We start from the raw sequence: 4,927 nt of genomic DNA on the forward strand, positions 1-4,927 counted from the left end.
ACACCACAGCTCAAAAGCATCAATTCTTCAGCACTCAGCTTTCTTTATAGTCCAACTCTCACATCCATACATGACTACTGGAAAAACCAGAGCTTTGATTAGACAGAACTTTGTTGGCAAAGTAATGTCTCTGCTTTTTAATATACTATGTAGGTTACTCATAGCTTTTCTTCCAAAGAGCAAGCGTCTTTTAATTTCATGGCTGCAGCCACCATCTGCAGTGATTTTGTAGCCCCCCAAAATAAAGTCTCTCTGTAAAAATAACCTAGGAACTTAAGTGCTATAAATGATATACAGACTGCAAAAGCTTGTTAATAACTATGTGGTGATTTAAATAACTGGGAACTCTTCCTGCTTAAACAGAACTTTTGCTGGTTCAGGAATACTTGAGTCTTCTGTCTCTGAAATAGCAAAATTCTCTGAGAGAGTACCATATATAGACTGAGATTTGCTTCTTGGCTTTGCTGTAGATTCAAAGGGTCAGATCTGGGTTTGAACCTGTATTCTTCAAATCAAAACAAAGAATAGTTACGTAAACATTGACAACTAAGTCATTAAACATGGGGACTATTTCCAGATGTGATGGACCACAGCAAGTATTATTTTAAGAAATATTTTAAAAATTGAAACCTTTAAAAGCAAATCCATTATTACTAGAGAAATTTATAGGAAGCACATGCTGCAGTCAGTCCTCCTTGTAGAAGGACTACACTTGTAGTCCTTGTAGAAGGCAGTGTACTTTAACTCATCCTCCTGATCTAAGAGGAGCTAATTTTTCAGGAATTTCATGAGTCAGCAGTAAAATAGTTTGTAGCCTGAAATTTGCCATGAAGGCTATAATTACACCATAGAATCTGGAAAACTACCAATCAGAGCTTCTCTCTCTCACCCTCTCCCTCTCTCTCTAGCTATCTCTATCTGTTTCTGTTGTGGGGGTAAGAGAGTTGTTTCTTCTTGCTTTCTTTGTGTCTAGAAATTTGCTCTTTAAACATTTACCAGTATACTACTGGGCTTCAGTCACCTCTTCAGTAATACTTTCTTGAAGAGTAAAATCAATTTCTACCCAAAACAAATATTCATTGGTTGTCTTCTAAATGTTTGACATGACCAATTGCCCTTGATCTCATTCTACTGCTGTATCTGTATTCATATAAATAAAAATAAACATGACTTGTTTTATAAAAAGAGTGAAAGAAAAAGATCAGCTTTCAGGGGCTGGGCAAGGTAGGATGGACATTTATAGGTAATAGCTACTTTAAGAGTTGTATGTCTGTGCTGCTCAATGAGAATAGCACTCGCTTACTGGAAATCATATGGTTATATCCCTCAATTTTCTCTTTTCAAGGACACTTTGTTATCCTTACTTTTTATTGTTCCTGAATTTTTCAGTATAATTTATTGTGCTTCTAAGCACTATATTGTATTAAAATATGACATAATCCCTGCCCCAAATAAACTCATAATCTAGTGAAGACAACAAGTACAATCACAATTATTTACATGTTAGTGTGTATGCTTTATGCAAATATATATATATATTCATGACTTTACTTCACCATGTACTAAAGACTGAGTTGGTTGTTTAAGGGGACTGTACAAACAGGTGAGAGATATTCAGAGGTACAAACTTACAGTTGCAAAATGAATGTGTCAAAGGAATGAAATGTACAATGTGGAGAGTACAGTCAATACCTATGTAATACCTTTGTATGGTGACATAGCAACAGTAGGCTCATTATGGTGATCATTTTGAAGTGTATGGAAATACCAAATCACTATGTTATATAACAGAAACTAATATAGTGTTGTAGGTCAATTATACTTTGAAAACAAACAAATTTGTAAAAAAAAGAGATCAAATTTGTGGTTACCAGAGGCTGAGGGACCAGGGAAGGGAGAATTGAATAAAAGGCAGCCAAAAGGTATAAACTTCCAGTTTTGTAAGATACTTAAGTAAGATGGATGTAAGGTGTGTGTGTGTGTGCATGCGCACATGCTAATCCTTTGGTCATATCTGACTCTGTGTGACGCTAAGAGCTGTAGCCTACCAGGCTCCTCTGTCCATGGGATTCTCCAAGCAAGAATGACATAATAAATAAATACTGCCATATGTTACATGAAAGTTGGTTAGAGAGTAAATCCTGAGTCTTCATCACAAGAAAAAACTTTTTCTATTTAATTTTTATCTATATAAAATGATAAATGTTCATTAAATTCATTTTGATAATCATTTTATGATATATATAAGTCAAATCATCATGCTGTCCACCTTAAGATAATGGTGTATGTGAATTATATTGGGTTGACCAGGAAGGTCATTCAGGTTTTTCTGTAACATCTTTTGGAAAAACCCTAAGGAACTTTGGGGCCAACCCAATATCTTAAAAAAAAAAAAAAACTGAAAGAAAAAGAGGGCTAACTATACATATTCACCATTATAATACAGAGAGACTACTATAAGGCATTTAATTTTGTTATTGGTGGTGGTAGGATGATAAGAGTCATTCTAATAATTTTTTTAAAGGGCATAAACAACTGTTTCTGGTCTAGGTCCCTATAACAGCTAAAGGTCCACTTTCCTCAGATATTTTCATTTTTAAAGGCTTAAGATGATTGGTTGCTTAAACTCTACACTTCATGTCTTCATTCTGCTCCATATGAAGGAGGTTGGGGACGAAAGTATATGTGTCCTCTCCATTATAGGGAGACTTCTCCCACATTCTTCTGCATATATCTCATTGATAAGAACGGAATCACATGGTCATTCTTAGAAGGAAGTCAGAGAAGGATAGTATTCTAACTGGTGGCAATGTATACAGTGATTTAAAAGTAGCTTTTTGTTATGAAAGGAGGAGAGAATGACTACATAGTGGTTTTAGGGGGTCGGCTTTATGTGGGGATCCTGCACGTGGACATTTAGGCATGGAGCATCCTACACTAAAAGGAATACTGAAGAAAGGAAAGTTTTCTGCCAGGTCCTGAGGAAACACAGTTCTCTGAAACAGTTCACCAGAGCCTGAACTGGTGGTTGTACAAACAATGGTTTTGGGAATAGCTAGAGGAAGTGGCACAATAAAGGCTGCATTTCAGCAGATTCTTGGGCTTCAGCCAGAGCAACACAGAGCCTCCTGGAGGCAGTAAGTGGGTCACAGGATCAAGAAAAGTAGTCTAAATAATTGCAAATGCAACTAGAGAAAGCAGTGAACAATGGTCCTCTTCCAGAATGGTCCATCCTGAAAAGAGCACTCGAGAACTCTTGGGTGAGAGGAACAGATCCAGACCTGGTTCACCTGCAGACGGGCAGTACAGGCAGATCAGAATCTGAGGCAGGTGTCTGGAGGCTGCACACGCTGCATGCACAGGGAGGCCTGTTAGGGCTAAGTGATCCTTTCTTTATTTGGCAGATAAGAGCTCAGAGTAAGATAACTTGCTTTATCAAAGTTAAGTGTGGCTTTACTTGTGCCTTTAATTGTAGTAGACCAGAAACTCCAAACTCTTGACTTACTGGAGAGTATCAAAGGAAAATGGTCTTTTTTTTTTTTCCCCTCCTACCCTCTCTTATAAATGGAAAGTATTGTCAGTTGAAATTGAGAGATGAATCAGGTCCCTGTTTAAACATCAATAGAAATATAAGGATTCCAGATTATATCATTTATCTTCTCATTTAATAAGATGTTAATCAAATACTATGAACTTCAGAAAAAGATTTAATTAAAAATTCCTGGTTTTTTTTTCCTCAAATGAAAAATTTTGTGCAATAATCATTTGCCTGGTCTGAGTGTAAAATCAGTCTTCCATATACTGCTGCACTGATATTCAAAACACAGTAAAAATACACCATGATATTTTATATAGATATACAGGTATAACCTAGTGGTTAGCTTTGAGGGAAGGCAGCCCTAATTTTGAATTCTAACCTTCACATTCACTGGCAGTGTGATTAGAGACAAGTTAGCATGTGTTCTGTTTCTCGGCTTATAAAATCACAGTTATATTAGTAGTAGTCTGGTAATTTTTCACATGGATTCATTCATTTGCTTATTTAGAAATACTTATTGAGACCCTACTATATTCAAGACACTGTTCTAGGTGTTAGAGATGCAAACAGGAGAGCAGCAAAAGCCTGCCCTTGTGGAGCCTACTATCTGGGTGGAGATTAGCTGAGCACTTTGCAAGTATGTGGTATAGTTTCTGGAATAGGATAAACATCCTCTCAGAAGAGAAACTGCCATTATTTCTGTCACTTGTGAAATAACTGGATGACCAAGAGAGTTACTTCCCCAGAATCATGAAGTAATCATAACTCTTCATTTGCTTTGGAGCAACTGCTGCTCTCCAACTAGCTCCAGCCATAACTTAATTCACTCAAAGTTCATTACTTTTTGTTCCCTATTTTTTTAATAAATACAAATATGAGGTAGGATGGGATGTTTTAACTTTTCAGCCAAAGGTACTATTGAAAGACTGAGTAGCGTGTATGTTTCCCCCATCAGAACAACTTTGTTCTAAACACTTAAAGCTCAAATGCCACACTTTTAATGATTTTGACTGAGGAGAGATTATGTTTCTAGTAGCAGAAGTTATTACTTCTACACAACTTTTAGATTGTATTTTGTCAAAACAAGTAATTTTATATTAACTTAATGACCTAAATATAGAGTATATTATAAAATTGTAAATACTGTATCACCCAATCTACCCTGATTTCCCTGTTTAATGATTAAATACTGCCAATGTTTATCTTTTGACATTTAGGAAGTAATATTTATTTTCCATGGATGTGATTCCTAATTTTATTTCACATATTAAAAATGATAAATCTAGTTTATAACATAAATCTATGTAACAAATCCTGGTAAAGTTCTTGGGAGAAAACAAAAATAGACATATTTGTACATGCTTTATTACCTGTTGTTTAGAATAATGT

This window comes from Bos javanicus, chromosome 10, assembly GCF_032452875.1.
Source record: "Bos javanicus breed banteng chromosome 10, ARS-OSU_banteng_1.0, whole genome shotgun sequence".
NCBI lineage: Eukaryota > Metazoa > Chordata > Mammalia > Artiodactyla > Bovidae > Bos > Bos javanicus.